Source organism: Arachis hypogaea, chromosome 9 (assembly GCF_003086295.3).
Source record: "Arachis hypogaea cultivar Tifrunner chromosome 9, arahy.Tifrunner.gnm2.J5K5, whole genome shotgun sequence".
In the NCBI taxonomy this organism is placed as follows: Eukaryota; Viridiplantae; Streptophyta; class Magnoliopsida; order Fabales; family Fabaceae; genus Arachis; species Arachis hypogaea.
Window position 1 is genome coordinate 11,367,118 of NC_092044.1, and position 18,170 is coordinate 11,385,287.

At 32.8% G+C, this 18,170-nt stretch overlaps 1 long non-coding RNA gene and 1 pseudogene across 1 annotated transcript; both read right to left on the reverse strand.

The window, feature by feature from the left end:
• Nucleotides 1–10,085: 10,085 nt before the first annotated feature.
• LOC140175274 (uncharacterized) lies at nt 10,086–12,992 on the reverse strand. The gene is made up of 2 exons (XR_011865375.1): nt 12,092–12,992; nt 10,086–11,920 (listed from the first exon to the last, which is right to left on the reverse strand). It is a non-coding gene; the product is annotated as an uncharacterized lncRNA (long non-coding RNA).
• A 1,678-nt stretch (nt 12,993–14,670) lies between these two features.
• On the reverse strand, nt 14,671–16,319 carry LOC112708875 (pentatricopeptide repeat-containing protein At1g03540-like; annotated as a pseudogene).
• Nucleotides 16,320–18,170: the final 1,851 nt, after the last annotated feature.

Sequence of the window (18,170 nt, forward strand, 5' to 3'; positions counted from 1 at the left end):
TTTGTCGACAAATAAAACTTGTTAGAGTATTTTTAATTATAGTCTTCTTTTTTTCTTATGTTGCAGCCCACACATGTTCTCGCTCCTCATGGCACACTTGTTGACGTTTTCATGTCGGATCCTGCAGATCCAAGCATGAAAATTAGGCGGCAGAGGCTTGAGCCCTATTTAAGACGAGCAGGATTTTACCATGCTTCTTTGATAAAGTGATTCGAGTATGACAATCCATTTATAAGTGTCTTTGTCGAACGTTGGCATCCCGAGACTCCCACGTTTCACCTCCCTTGGTGTGAGTGTACCATAACCCTAGAGGGTGTTGCAATGCAATTAGGTTTACCTGTTGATGGCGAGCTTGTCAGTGGTACTTTAAGGTCATGGAGCAAGTTCCACCAAAAAGATATTTGGGAATGATGTCACGAACTTCTTGGTGAGGTTCCAGCTGGACACGTAGGGACAACAAAATTCAACATCAAGTTGAAGTGGCTCAGGAATCGACTTCAGCAGATGCTGCTCGATTTACAAGACGATGCCCTCATGCAGTATATATGTTGTTACATACTTTACTTTTTGGGAGGTGTGCTACTACCGGACAAGGCCAATGAAGGTTTTAGAAGGCTTAAAGAAGGAGGGGTTGAATCTATGACTTTCTTTTAAGTTAATGAAATAACATTTTAAAACAAACTTTCAGTCTGATTCTGTTTGAACTCAACAGCGAAAAATTTATGAGACAATTTCATTTTGTTTCGTGAATATCAGAAAACAGAACAGAGAAGGGAAGAGAGAAGCTGATACCATCATGTATCCTGATTCGGTTGCCTTGTACAATGCAATCTACATTCAGTCTCCACCACAACAGTGGTAGAATTTTCACTATAGTTAAAGTATTACATACACCAATTCCATAGGATTGACACAATCCTTTCACACTCAAGTTCTAGCCTAACTTGACTTGGTTATGCTAATACCTAACTCTTTACTCTTAGTGCTTACCCAACTAAGAAAGGGTACCTCACTGGTACAGGATACAAGACACAAAATCAATCTAAAGAAATCTGAAATCACTCTAGACTTTTCACTCAAGTGTTTCTCTCTGCCTCTTACTACTCTTAGGCTTTTACTTGAGCTCTCTCATTCTGTCTTTTACCTCAAGAAATTACAGAAAGATAAACATTAAAAAGAAAATTACAATCTGTAAAACATGAAGGAGATTGATGCTTTAACAGCCTCTTTGCTATGTGATTAACCCAATTTGCTTGCCTCTGATTTAGTTCCTCATTCTGGCAGAATGCTCCTTTGACTAGGAAGCACTGTCCAAGTTGATGAACTTATTCAGAGAACTCTTCTCAGAACATAAACCTCAAAACACTGGTTCTCTCTCCTTGGCTTCTGAAGGATAAAAAATCTTCTTTTGTATCTCCTTGCATGATGCTGATTTTGCTCTCTTCCAAGTCAACCCTCGAGCTGTGTGCTTCACCAACTCACTTTTTCACTTTCTTCCATTAATCCTCAAATTAGGAACTTTGGTTCTGACCTTCTTTCTTGACCGAAAGCCTCAGGACAGCTAAGAAAAATATTTTCAATGGTAAACCCAGATCTGAGCCATTGAAATATTACTTGGACCCCAAGACACAAATTTGACCACAGATTTGCAGCAAAATTTAACAGAGATTACTTTCTTCATTTTTTCCAATTTGGAGTGGCAGAGAGTTGGGGAAGAGGAGAAGAAAGCACGATCCATGTTAGAGGAAATAAGTTACTTTTAACTTTTGCCTTAGCTTGATGTGATTTGATTTGGGTGATTAGACCTCTGCCTTTCTTACTTAATCCTTCTCTTTCTTTCTACTTTGGTGAACAGCTTAGAAACTAAGCTTTCTCTCTCTTTCTCTGAGTTCTAACTGAAGAGGAAAAAGTGAACGTTGCCTTTATGGAATGCACTTTGGAGGGATCAGCTTTGAGTGATTAATTCGAGTTTGGGTAGGTTATGATTCATTCAGTCCATTTGATTTCTTTCATATATGCAATTGGACTTTGTTTGAAATTGTTGTCCACAAGAATAGATTTAGTTTGTTTCGTATTGGGCTGCTGCAACAATGAATTTTAACCTGCAACATTTAATCAGAAATAATCAATACTAATTGGTTAATTAGCCCAATAAAATAATGTTTGTCATCATTAATTAATTTAGTTAATTTCTTAAATCAACAGCCAATAACACGGTCCATGTTTGATATCTTCCATTATTGGCTGATTATGATGCCATCAGTACCTACAGTTGGGGTAGCACCGTTCTTTGTTGGTTATATCGAGTTATGTGCTTAGCAACAGATTACAATGTTGAGGGTATGACCAGGTGTCATACATTGCTTATGTCATGGATATACTACAAACTACCTTTCTGGAAGACCTCGTCTTTTCGACCATCCAACGACATTGATCCCCAAACTGCTTGCATCGACATACATAACTACTTTGGCTTGACTCTACCACCTTGTATTCTGTACTCCTGTGGATGTTATAGTTTTTAACAGCAAGCATCGCTGTTTCTCTATTGAGAAACTTCAACCCAATCTCGAGCTCCATCTCATCTGACAAAGCGTAGCTACTCGGTCTATTTTTTGCGGTGGTCGAAGACATTGCTCCAAGATTTAAAGATAGGTAGTGTGCTGGCGTGCTGCTGGATACACCACCTCCCCCCGATTCGACATGAATTGGAGGAACTGTCTCACGATAAAATGGATGTGTTTCGGGAACAGCTTCTGCCTCATCACCACTAAAATCTTCGATCTCATCTTCATAAGATATTTCTGCCATGCCAGCATCAGGATATCTATCGATCCCAACAAGGCTGGAAGGGGAGGGGCGTGCTTGATGAATATCTGCATTCTGTTCAGGCGTCACAAACGCGTTAAAGCTTTGACTACTGGCCCTACCGGTATCCCGACCCAGAACAAAATCTGCCGATCCGAGATTTCTACCACCCTCCACATTATTAGAACTAGATGAGCTTCTACCAATATCTTGAAGATTCAAACAAAGTTCCAATGAATAGATGCTTCCAATATTGCGATGATAAGAAAACATCATCGAAACACGCTGATTAAATTTAATCTGCATTTTTTGATACGCAAACGAGTTGGCTACTACAATTGGCATCCTGTAAGTCAGCTTTGTGATTTTCTTTTTTCCAACTATTCCAGTATTCATGAGAATCAAGTTCTTCATATCTTGTAACGATGTCTGTGACGGAATCATTATCTAAAGTGGATCGTCACAAACAAACGTAATACCTTCTGCTGTATGAGAAATTTTTCCATTAGAGTATATAATCACATATACGTTTTTCGAAGCCATACACACAGCAAAACGAAATCAACACCCACAATATTTTAGAAAGAAAGAAGGTTGTGGCGTTGAGAGAAATTTTAGAGTTGGAAGAGAGTACAGATAGAATGGTTCCTTCCATAAATGATGCCCAACCGTTTATATAGGCAAATTTGCAGCGAACTTCGTTGGCAGTACACATGAAATGCACTATTTCGCATGTAGTAATACTGAGTTGGGTTCTAATTCGTGGATTCCCCACCTGAGATGGCCATTTTGCTGGCGCCAGCAACAAGATGGCCTCCTCACCATTTCGTGCACGTCGAGCCAGAGTTGTCACCTATTGTTGTCAGTCCCATTTCGTAGCTGTTACACCTGTGTTGAAGTGAAAACCTAATTTACAGGCGTCCTCCTTGAATTAATCTTGTATCTTTTCGAAGGTATTTCTCTTCGTGCGTATTTTGATAAATAAAATATTTTTATTATATATTTATTTAAAAAAGCTGAATTCAAGTATATTACGTAAGGAAGTTATAGAGATTCTTCGATACTTTAAAGGATGCCAACTTTTAAGAAAAAAATATTATTATTATTATTATTATTATTATTATTATTATTAGATAAAACAAAAATAGGTAGTGCATGGCATAATTATTATTATTAACTACGTGTATATATACGCGTAGAAATTATGTTTGATAAGAATAAATTGTTTATTATATGAAATTTGTGGCATAAATAATATCATTCTAAAAAAATATAATTTTAAGAACAAAATTTAACCTGATATAAAAAAATAGTTATTAGTTTATATTTTATAATTTAAATGTCACCAAATTATTATAAAAAAATAAAACATTAATTTTAAAATAAATAAAATAGAATGATATATATAACAAAATTTAGAGAACATATTGTTTTCTTTTTTTCAACATAGTTTAATTTCACTCTTATTCCTTCTAGTTATAAAATATATATTTTTATTTTTATCTCTATTATTTACTTTTTTTAGAAAAAGAATTCGAATGTAAAATTAACTTCTTAAGGATCATAATGAAATTTCATTTTTCATTAACAAAATATAACAATGGTTTATAATTTAGGATTTAGAAATAAATCTTAAACTATATCTTCATAAAATTTTTGATGATGTTATATGATCAAATTATTTTAGTAATTAAATTTAACTAATTAAGTTGATCCAATAAGTTAAAGATACAGAAATTTTAATTGAAGAAGGAGGAAATGAAAGAGACATATAAAAAGAAGAAGAAAAATAACCAACTTAAATTTATCGAATGAGAAATTCATCCAACTAAAAAAAAAAACTTAATTAAATTTAATTATAAAAATAATTTGTTCACTGTACAACATTTCTCTAAAGCTTTATTGGCTTTTGTATGCTTGCTATAAAGATCATGAAGTAGTAAAACCAATTTATTTTTTAACTTAAATAAACTACATTTTTATTTATAAAAAGCTACATCTTTTATTTAAAATATAAAAAATAATTAAACAAATATGGATAATAATTTATCATATATATAGGGATTAAGGAATTTCCTTTAATTTCATAGTCTCCAACTATTTTTTTCTTTAAATCCCCTTTTTCATATTTAAAGAACAAAATATTCATTGTTAAAACTTAAACTCAAGACCATTGGTTAAAAAAGCAAAGTGCTTATTATCTTGGTGATCTTATAGTATAATATTTTAAAAATAACATTAAGACATTATTTAAATTTGTTTGAACAGTTTAAAAAGATTATATAATTGAGAAAAATAATATTAATTTGTTATTAATTGAATTTCTTTTATATTATTAGTGAATTAATTTAGTTTTTAAAAAAATTATACTATAATATACACTAATATTCACACAAAAATCGATTTTAACATAGTCATATGTAATTTTTGTGGAGCAACAGATTGATTTTAACATCATTGTTAACATTGAATAGTCACACATGCATACACACATGTAAATGTCACTGTTGTGTACAACGATTTTATTTTCTCATTTAATTGCTTCTTAGTTGTTTTTTTTTTTTGTTAGTTCTGTTATTAATAGAAGAAATAAATATTTTCATTGTAAATTTAAATAAATAAATATTACAAGATTGAATAAATTTTATTGGAGTACTTATTTATAAAATTTATCATTAAATTAAAATTTTGTTTATCGTTAATAAAAAATACTATGTGCACAAAAAAAATAATTATATATTTGTGTATAGATACATATAGTATCTAACTCATTTTCAATGAGTATTTATTTTTTAAAATATTTTTTATTTGGATAATTAATTTTTGGGGTAAGTACGATTTTGGTCCCTAAAGTTTAGCGCCAGAATTGATTTCGTCCCTCTTCTAATTTTGGATTTAAAATCGTCCTTAACGTTTTTTTTCGTATTAAAATCGTCCTTTTAATTTTTTTTTGACAAAAATACCCTTATCACTACCAACATAATTACTTCCTCCACCACCACCACTAACACCAACACCTCCGCCACAACCTCCACCAACACCACCACCAGCACCACCAGCACCACCAGCACCACCACCAACGCCGCCGCCATCCCCCTCCCCCTCCCTGCCTCCCCTTCCCCCTCCCTTCCCCGCACCCCCACCCTCCCCGTCTTCCCTTCCCAGCACTCCCACCCCCACCCCCACCCCGCGTCACCCCCCCCTCCCCATTTTCCCTTCCCAGCACCCCCACCCCCTCCCCCTCTCCCTCTACGTCTTCCCCTTCCCCCCACCCCGCGTCCCCTCTCCCTCTCCGTCTCTCCCTTCCCCAAATCAACAAATCAGAAACAGAAAGCAACAATAATATTCCACAAATCAGCAACAAATCAACAACAACACAATAATAATAATAATAATAATAATAAGGAAAGAAGAAGAAGAAGAAGCGGCAGTGCGGCGGTGGGGTTGGCGAGGCGGCGAGGCAAAGGCAGACGCGGCGAGACAGAGGTGGAGGCGAGGCAGAGGCAGAGGCGGCGGTGGAGTCGGCGAACCGGCGCCGTCCCCCCTCCCCCCCTTTCCCCTTCCCCCTCCCCCTCCCCCTCCCCCTCCCCTCCCCTCCCCTCCCCCTTCGTATACCCTTTGCCTCCCCTCCAACAAAACGCGTTTTCTTTTTTTTTTTAATTATATATTTTTTTATTAAAGTTAAAGTAAGGATAAATTTGAAATAAATTAAAAAAATTTATTAAAAAGGGCGATTTTAAAATGAAATGTAACATTAAGGACGATTTTAAGTCGAAAATTACATCAGGGACGGTTTCGATTCTGGCGCTAAACTTTAGGGATCAAAACAGTACTTACCCCTTAATTTTTAGTGTACATGTAACATTGATTGATAATTATATTGATAAAATTTTGTTATTTGAGTAATATAGTTATGTATTTATATATATAAATGCTTCACACAATTTTTTAATAAAATAATCAATCACCAAAATCAAATTTTTTTATAACAAATGATAAGAAAATAAGAATGAACGATAAGAAAAGATATAGTAGAAATACAAAAAAGATAGATAAAGAAGGTTTTTTTATTAGACTTCTAAAAAAACCTATTTTTAGTAACCTAGATTTTTTTTACTAGACTTTTAAACAATTTAGTTCAGAGAGTTAAAAATTGAAAGAACTAACTTTAAGAATTATCTTAGGTTCCTTCTTCAATTTCCTTATGCAATAACTAAATCAAATCACTCACTTCACTTTATCATCATGCATAAAAAAATGTGCATAAAAAACCACAAAAATTTATTCATAAAAAATATATAAATTATCTCTAATACATTAGCCTAAAAGTGAGATATGACTCTAAAATTGATCCTATCTATTTAAATCAGATATAATTTAAATTAAAAGATAATAAAAGATATGATAACTAATTTAAATTAGATTTAATCTTTCTTTGTTGGAGTACTTGAAAAGCAAGAAATAGGTGTGTCTTTGAGAAGCTAATAAGCCTAGCGCCAAAGATAGTGCAAGAAGGCAATAGTCTAGTGAACTCAATAGCCAATTAGCCATACCTAATGAATGCTAATAATTTCTCTTTATTCTTATTTTACTCTTTTTTAAATTATTTGTCTTCCAATCACATTTGGTGATAATTGAAAATTTCCAACTTCTTTTTGTATTTCCTTATGAAAACATTATTATTTTATAATAATAAAATAATATCTATCTTTGAGGAAAAAAAATAAAATTTAATCTTATTAAATTAGTTCAGATTTAATTTAAATTTAAAATATCTAAAAATACTATTAAACAAATCAAAACCAAATCAAGTCTTTTAACAATTTTTGGCTAATTTTTTTATATAAAAAAATTGGTGTTTTTGTTGGAAATATGAGTATTTGGTGTAATTACAGATTGGTAAATTTTTTAGGTGGAAAGTCAATACATGGAAAACGTGTTGCAACACGTGGGGAGCATGTTGAATACATGGCAATATTTTGGCCAACACGCGGAGAGCGTGTGAACACGTAGCAACATCTTAGCCAACACGTAGGGGCGTGTTTCATGGAGAAGCATATTGAATAATTTCTATAATATTATAATACACTTCAAATGTCAATATTCAATCAAAACACCGTCTCTATTTCAATAATAAAAATAATTTCTGACAAATCTTAACATCAAATCAAACTAAAATATGACTACATAATTTCAAAAATGAATGCTAAATTTATAACTCATAATGAATTTGAAGAGCACTCTTGGCTTCTTAATATCCTCATTCTCATTTAGCCTAATAAACTTTATAAATACTGTCATTTTAGCATTATTGATGTTTAGATAAACTTTTGATTTTTTTATGTCTAAAATCGACATAATAATTCTTCTAATATTCAGATTTTTAAATAAGACAATATTATTATTTTATCCTTTAATTTTAAAATGTCAAAAATATTCTTTTGATCACGTGTGAATAACATAATTCAACTTTTTATAAACACCAAATATATACTTTCTTATAATAGCTGATATACTTTGTATAGGTAATATAATTAAAAATTATTTCAACTTTTTATAAACACCAAATATATACTTTCTTATAATAGCTGATATACTTTGTAGTTTGTATAGGTAATATAATTAACAATTATTTGAGATACCTGTTTTATATATTAAAATTAATAGCATTGTAAATTTTATAACATACATACATTTAAGTTGGTAGGTTATAGTTTTATTAAAGTTCAATTTTAACAAAATTTAGTACAATTTATTTTAATAATAGGTGATTATAGTTAAGTGATTGGATAAATAAACATAATTTTTTAAACTTTATTTATCTTAACTCCTTTTATAATCTCACCTCACAATTAAATTTATTATATTTTTCGTTTTATGTATACTTCATATGATAAAAAATTTTCTTGAAACATAATTATAATATTGTCAATTAATATTTTAAATATATAATAAAAAATAAATTTATGTAAGAGTATTTTTCTATTTGATTGAAGTATTTTCTTTATTTTATATGTACTTACTTAATCTTAGTATTGTCTGCACTATTTTAATTTAGTTTTTATCTTTGGTAAATATTCTCTTAATAATGAGTATTAATTATTCAAAATTCATTTTATAAAGCTTGTTTATTATGGTTATGCCATATTATATTTATAGAATATCCAAAAATATAATATATAAATACTATTAAACATACAAAAATTATGAGTAAAAAAATTTAATTTTACATATCACTACAGAAGGTCTAAAGAGCTCAATGAACATTTTAATAAATGACCAATTTACTAAAACGAAGTGATATTTTTTACTAATGACATTAATGTGGTCATAGTTAGGGATTAATTATTAGTAAAGTTATGGCCTACATTTGAGTTAATAGTCAAAATCGTTTTTGAAAGATATTCCGATCTTCGTTTTGGTCTTTGAAATATAAAATTAACTGAAATTGTCTACAAAAGATACACGATTTGGTCACATTAGTTCCTCCGTTAGTTGGAGGATGACGTGTCACATGGATCAATACCACGTGTCACAAGATGATTGGTTGACGTGTCAGATCAGTGACACGTGGCGTGTAAAAAAGTTATTTATAATCAAAATAATCTTTGAAAGTTCAGACGTAAGTCATTTTTATCCCTAAAATTTAAAAAATTAATCAAATTACTCCTTATATAATTTTTTTTATTTTTTCTTGATAATATTAAATTTGAAATATTTTTGGATACTACTAATTTTAATAGAAATATAATTGACAAACAAAAAATTAGTAATTATATCTTTTCTTCTTAAAATTTTTTCAATAAAATTATCTCTCTCCTTTAATTCTTCTCAAAATCTCTCTTATTCTTTTCTATTCTAAAACATTTTTCTTACATTATTATATTTTTCTATTATATATATATATATATATATATATATATATATATATATATATATACTCAAAATTGAAATGTATGTATTTGTTAACCTAAACAAAATTATACCACTATTTTTTTCTACTACATCTTTTTTTTTCTATTACGATATTACTTACATATAGGATATAATGATTGTGATATTAAAAGAAAAATTATATAATCTATCTCAAATATATGAAACACACAAAAAAATTATGCTCTTTGCATGTAGTACGCTTAAGAAGCAATTTGTAACACCCTCACTATCAGAAGTCACGCTTCCAGCTGTGCCACTCTGATTTTAAGAAGTATTACGATTACTTTACATAGTAAATACTAAAAATAAGAGTCTGTGACTCGACACTGTATCGCCGATCCCTTTAAAAAACCGAAAATAAATACTTTATCTTAAGAAAAATATAAACAAACATAGATTCATATACAAAACTCCTTACATAATAACTCATAATATAATATACATATAAAACATACAATTCATATCCCTCTTACAAACTTGTAATAACAAAGACGAGAGAAGAAAATAATCTAATTAATACCACATATAAACAATCTAACTCTTCATAATGTTTCATCTGGTTCCAGAAAAAGTAAAGCTGTAGGGGGGTGAGAACCTAACCACACGGTCTCACTACGGTGTTTCAAAATTGTCATAAGAAGATATTTAATTAAAAATCTGTTTTCAAGCTCAATGATTATCATTACCTTATGAATCTTTTAAAAAAAATAATAGGTAATCGTTCAAAACCTCTTCAAAGAAAACAATGTTTAATTTTTTAGAAGTCCGAAACCTTTCCTTTCTTATAAAAAAATCTCGATCGGAAGCTAACCACGCAATCGAACAATACAATCATTAATTCAGCACCAAAGTTCATTCTCAAATGTAGCACGCCAGAACAAACACAGGCAAGACAGACAAACAAAGCACAAGTAAGTAACAGTTACAGCAAATAGTTCAAGTAGCAGTTAAGAACAGTTTAACAATTAGGCAAACCCAAACAAGTTTAAACTCAAGCAAAGCATACAAATGCATATGATGAATGCATGTCCTATGGCTGATGAGGCTCATCTGTCAGTTATCCAGCCAGCCTGACAAGTCTGAATTGCACTTAGACTGTCCCCCGACATGCATCCCCATGAGTCTATGCATAGCTTTTTCTCAAATAATCAATATTGCTCAATGGAGGTAACATTTTCGGAAATTTATATAGTGCCCGGTTACACTTACATCGTAGGGTCAACAGAGCATCGAGTTTTCAACCTGGTACACGTGGTGGCATGCCACGGCACTTAATCCAAGGAACCTCGTATCTCAGCTATCATCATTCATAAGCCATTTCATTCTCATAATCAGTATATAATCATTTATCAAGCCATGGAATTAACCTTCATGTAACATTCTCAATCCATATCTCATGTTCAAATTCATTCAAAACTCATATTTCAAAGAAAATCTTTATCATCCTTCTCTCCATTCCGCTCATTGACAATCCCAATTCAAAATAATTCTTTCTTTGGTAAATAAATCAACCTTAAGACATGTAATGTTTAAAACCAAATCTTTTCAAATAATACTTAAAGTGGAACTTCCAATTTTATAAAATTTCAATAGCATCTCCTCTAAAACTCAGACGCTGCCACCCTTTCTGGGTCCATCCAAACACTTCTCAAATCTTTCTCAACCATTTCCAAATCTCAAACATTTTTCAGAGTTGAGCCAGTTCCAATACCAAGTTATTTTTAAATCATACCAGTTTCAACAGTAAAACTCTTTTTAAAATCAAATCAGCTCAAATAGTAAATCATTTATAAAATCAGACCAACCCCAAATCAACCAATCCCCAAAATTGATTCATTTATATTACTAAGTAAACTCCAAAACCAAGGAAATCTACCTTTCATAATAGTCAAGCAAATAACATTTCAAACCGGTTTTTATCAACAACCATACACCACTCACACAATCAAGCATCCAATAATCCAATTCAATAAACCATCACATCCACAAGACAAATATAATCACAGAAGTATATTTTTTTGTATCAATATCTATTTATCACAACTCTGTAATGTAAAATAGATTTTAAGAAAACCACTACCTCAAAGAATCAAACCCGCAACGATTTTAATGCGACAAACCCTCTTTTCACCTTATTCTGCAGCAGCTACGTCATGATTTGTATTCCAAACACCCTCTGCTAGCAGAGAAGAACGATAAAAAAAGGTAATAACCGCAAACACAGCAGCTTTAGGTAACAGACAGAATAAACACAACCAGGTAAGGCAAAGAGGAACATTATGCACTAATAAAACAGAATCGAAATGGAGCATTATGGCAAGATAAGGTACAACAAAGTTTGTCTTACCAGAAAAGAAACAAGAGAATGGAAAACGGAGAAACTATAACTTCGACATCATTTCCTTTCAACAATCAGAACGACGAATAAGGGCACAGCCGAGCAAAAATGGCAAGCCAGTGGCGATGGTGGAATTAATTTGAGTGATTAAGGTAGCAGAGACACCAACAATAATCAAAATAGTGGAACATGGTTCAGGAAAGCAGAAACAGGGTTACCGGTGAATCTGGCCCGGAAGGCAGCAACGTAGGCAAGCTTTCTCCTCGGTGGTGAGAAGCGGCGGTGGCAACTCTGGCGACGACAAGGCGTGGCGGTGGCTGCGCAGTAAAGAACAGCGGCAACGTGGCATGGTGCGGCGCGGTGGATGGTGGCGAATCTGCGGCGGTGAAAGGCGGTGGAGGCACGGCCGCTCGAACAAAACCCCCTTCGTCGATCTTTCTCTCTCCTCTAGCTTCTCTCTCTTTGAACCTTGCCGGCGGCAACCACGGGAGCTCGGCGACGGCAAAAACACACGGCGGCGCAGTGTTGCGTAGCGGGTCGCGCTCCTCTTCGCGGCACTGGCCCGCGTCTTTTCCTTCCCCTGTTCGTGATTCCAGCAGCGGCGGTAAGAACGGGTTCGGCGGCAAGGATCCGACGAAGCTGGCGACGATGACACGAGCGGTAGGACGTCAAGGCGGCGGCAAGCTACTTCCCTCCCCGACGCTCTCCCTCATCGGTGCGACACGGCGGCGCGGCGGCAGTGACACCCGCCGGCGCCGTCCTTCTTCTCTCTCCCTTCTTTCCTTTTCCCGCGGTCCCCCACTCCTCTCTTCCTTTTCTTCTTTTCTTTCTTTCCTTCTGATGGGATTTTTGTGGGTAAGTGAAGGTAGGGAAGGGGTGCAGCTGTGTGTGCGTGTGAGCTGAGAGATGTGAGTGTGAGTGTTTATTAGTTATGGTTTTGTTTTAGCAATTTAGGATTTAATTTAGATTTTGGTTATTTTTAATCAAATTAGAGTATATAGTATTAATTTAAAATTTAATTTTAATTTTTATAATTATTTTAAAATATTGTTTATTGTATTAAAATACTAATTGGTTTAAAATCAAATTCTCTAATTAAATTTATAAGATAATAAGATTAATTTTTTTTATTTCTAAAACTTGAAGTATTAAATCATAGAAATATTAATTATTTAAATTAAATCACATAAATATTCTTGCTATTCAGTAACTACTAATTTTGAAATTTAAATATAGCAAATAATTCAATAATTATAAAATTAGATAAAATTTTAATTAATTATCAAAACCTGATTTAATTTTTTATTTAATTACCTTTAATAAAATAATTCCTGAAGATAAAAGTTCTAATGAATTAAATGAATTAAAATTAATTTATAATAAGATTTATTCAAAAATTCAGGGTCTTGCACAATTCGTTTAGCATATATAATAATAATTAAGCAACAAATTTTTAATATTTTGTAAAATTTGAAATTAAAACAAAATTTGTGGATCTTCTTGAACTTTAACTTTTAATATTACTACTATTACATCCTATATGTAAGTAATACTGTAATGAAAAAAAAGATGTAGTAGAAAAAAATAGTGGTATAACTTTGTTTAGGTTAACATACATAAATTTTGAGTTTGAGCATATAACTTTGTTTAGGTTAACAAATACATAAATTATATATATATATATATATATATATATATATATATATATATATATATATATATATATATATTCCAGCAAAATATAATAATGTAAGAAAAAAGGTTTTAGAATAGAAAAGAATAAGAGGGATTTTGAAAAGAATTAAAGAAGAGAGATAATTTTATTGAAAAACTTTTTAAGAAGAAAAGATACAATTACTAACTTTTTATTTGTCAATTACATTTCTATTAAAATTAGTAGTATAAAAAAATATTTCAAATTTAATATTATCAAGAAAAAATAAAAAAATTATATAAGGACTAATTTGATTAATTTTTAAAATTTTAGGGATAAAAATGACTTACGTCTGAACTTTCAAGGACTATTTTGATTATAAATAACTTTTTTACATGTCAAGAGACACGTGTCACTGATCTGACACATCAACCAATCATCTTGTGACATGTGACATTGACCCACCACGTCATCATGCAACGTGGCACTTAACGTGACACGTCATCATCTAACTGACGGAAGGACTAACGTGACCAAATCGTGTATCTTTCGGGAACGATTTCGATTAATTTTGTCTTTCGAAGACCAAAATAGAGATCGAGGTATCTTTTTGGGACGATTTTGACTATTAACTCGCCCACATTCTATACAACAAACGGGTCACAATAGCAGCCACAAAAAAAATCCGTATTCCCTCTTTATAAAATTTGTTCTGTACCATAGTGCGACCCGTTTGTTAATTGTTATACAGCTGTTAAAATTAGAGACAAACCATTGTCATCAGAGGATCTTTTGAAATTTCATATGCTATCCATACGAAGCTGGTGTTGCAATCCGTTAGCTCAAAATCACCAGAAGGGTAAGTCCTAGCTCATCAGCTTTTATTGAACTGAGATAAAAAAGTTCATGATGTTAATTGATCCATCTTTCCATGCTATAAAGTATTGTGTTTCCCAGCAATGTTCATGTTAGTCAGATCAAAATGAGATCTCTTTTGATTTTCGCTTTCAATCCAGCTCTTGCCAGGCATCTTCTTAATTCCTCTATCCTCCATTAACTTCCTGATTGCTAGAGCATCATTCCACCTACCAACTGTTCTATAAATGTTACCAAATAGAACATAACTTAAATGGAACCCTGGTTGCAGCTTAATCATCTTTTTGAAAATACTTCTGCAGTGATATAGCCTGAGCACCTAGTGCAAGCTCCAAAAAGCACTGCCCAAAGTGACTGATATTCTCTACAATCCGAATTTTCCAACAAAATCTCAACATCCTCTATCAGTTCGGCGCGACCTAGAAGATCAATCATGCAATTGTAATGCTCAACTCCAGGCTGAATCTCATATTTCTTTGTCATTAAAGTAAAATATTCTCTTCCTTCATTAACCAAACCAGTATGACTGCTGCAAGCAAAGAGAACATTAATAAAAATGATATAATTAGGCTGCATCCCTCCTTTGACCATATCCTCAAACAAGGCGAATGCTACCATCCCTCTTCCATTCTGTGCAAACCCGCCAATCATTGAATTCCATGTTATCAGATTTCGAATTTGCATACTCAGGAACAACCTATATGCAAAATCAACGCACCCACATTTTGCATATAGATCAACCAAGGCTGACTCGACTATAATGTCTCTCCAACCACCCTTTCTCACATACATACAGTTCCGTCCGTATGCTGCCGAGGTATGGTGATCTCCTCTGGCGTTGATCGAGTTCGGGTGGAGGATCTATACGTCTGCTGAGTTGGAAAACCGCGGCGAGAGCACCGGCAAAAAGCACTCCGACTCTCAAGTAAGAATGTGAGTTAAGAGAAAATAAGAGAAATGAATTGAAGTGAGTTTTGTGACCTGTCTTACTCTGAGGTTACTTATATGCTTATATAGACATTTTTAGGTTTGTTCGGTTATAGCATATCTCGGGATTCTCCACTTTTGCCGATGTTATCCTATTGCTAACGTTAGCCTTGTCAGTTGAGATATCGAGCTGTGCATAGCTCGTCCGGTTTATGCGGTTTGTTATTATTTTATCTTGTGCCGAGATATGCGTTGTTTGGTCGAGGTATACGTTACGTATCACATACAATGAACCTCCTTTCCCTGTCTCGCAGCAGCCAATCCCGAAAACGCGCGAAGAATAGTCCTGAAGCTATAAATATCCACAATCCCATTCTCTCTAAAAAGATTGAGCACAGTCTCATACTCTCGATTATGACAATACGTGCCGAGCATAGCAGTCAATGACACTGAATTCTTATTGTTCGTCCTATCAAAAACAATCCTAGACTGGCCAACCGAACCGCACTTACCATACATATCTAAAAGACTACTCTCAACAACCACATTCCCACATATCCCAGAAGTAACAACCTTAGCATGCACCTCCCTCCCCTGTCTCAACCACCCCAAGTTACCACAAGCAGCCAACAATGTCCCAAAGGTAAAACCATCCAGTGCTAACCCGCAACCTCTATGAATCTTATAGAACAACTCCACAGCCTCCTTAAACCTATCATTCTTTGTAAGCGCTGAAATAACTGATGTCTAGCACACAGTATCCAGTTCAAACAAATTCATCAAACAACATCTCCATTTAGTTTATGTAGATGATCTAATAGTAGCAGGTGATGATTGCAAGGAGATACAATTCATCAAGCAGCATCTCCACAACTTTTCAAAATTAAAGACTTAGTGGAATTAAAATTCTTTCTCGGTTTGGAGGTAGCTCGAAGCAAGAGGGGTTCTATGTGTGCCAAAAAAATACTACATTGATCTATTAAAGGAGTATAGGTTGATGGATAAAAGCAGTGATAATTCCTATGGACTACACCATCAAGTTGTCAAAGCACTCAAGCACACTACTTCAATCGAATTCAGAATATCAGAGGCTGATCGGCAGGTTATTGTATCTCACCAATACTCGACCAGAGATAAACTACGCTGTTGGAAAATTAAGTTAGTACCTAGATTTTTTGCGACTGATAAGCACTTTAAAGATGCAGTAAAGGTGTTAAAATACCTTAAAGGAGATCCAACACTAGGTCTAATATTCTCAACCGAATTTGACCTTGAGCCAACTGATTTTTCAAATGGTGATTGGGGGACATGTCTCGATTCAAGAAGATCTCTATTGGATTACTGTTTTTTTTATGGGAAATTAAATTGTATCCTGGAAGAGCAAAAAACAAAATATAGTTTCTTGCTCATCCTGTGAAGTTGAGTATAGAGCTTTAGCCATCGTAACTCGAGAAGCACAGTAAATCACCTATATTTTGCAAGACTTAATTGAAAGTGAAGTTGAGAAGACCAATTGTCATTTATTGTGACAACCAATCTGCTCTACTTATTAAGCGAATACAGTATTTCATGAGAGAATAAAGCACATAGAAATAGATTGTTATATTGTAAGGGATAAGCGGAAGGAACAAACAACTAAGTTGCTGCCAATTTCAACAAACAACCAAATCGCAAATATTCTGACCAAGATAATAACTCTCTAACTTGTTTCAGCGGTGCAATTCTAAGTTTAAAATGATGAGTGAAGATCATTCTAATTTGAGTGGGGTGTTATATGAGCTAGTTTTTTTTATGTATTTTCTGAATAATTGATTATAGAGACTAATTGTAGAAAGTTAGATTAACTATAATTAATTAGATTGATGTGGCAGTAACTGTGCTAATAATTAAGTGTATTTAGAAGAGAAGTAACAAGAATAAAGACTGAGATTCAAGATTACAATCTCTAGTCACAAATTTCAGCTCTACGAGGGTTCTCTCTTCCTTTACAATTCGCTGAAGTGACCATTTAACAAAAACAATCGACAATAAATAGAATGATACTAAGTTGGTGTGCATGTCCAAAATAAAATTTAAACTCTTAATATTTATTTAAACAAATAAGTAAGTTAACCATTTCACTAAGTCAAATTAAATAATTAATCTACACATATATTTAAAAAGATAGAGATGAGAATTTTAAAAAATTCTAAGAGACTTTCAACTCTTTATTAAATTTCGATGACAAATGGTTTAATTTATCTTTTAAAAGAATATGACGTGAAACTAACTAAATGTGTTAAAAAAAGATTTGAAAATTGATTTGGAGTATTACTTGTGAAAACTATCAGCAGCCTTTTTATGTTTTTTTTCATAAGTTTTTTTATTTGAGTATCTTGAAAAAAATAGTGAAAGCATAATTTTATTATTTTTATTTTTTTATAAAATTTTAGAAAAAAAATATATAAAAGCACTCACCAAGTTCAATAACAGTCCCAATTCGTTGAGCGAATTCCATACGTCAATCATCAAATTCATCATAGTCACTTGCAACTTTTGGTATGGGTTCTCTCTAACATGGCTAAAGCACTCCTTATTACCTTGCTGGAGTTTTCTTGCGGCATAAAACATTCACATATAGCTGGTGATTTT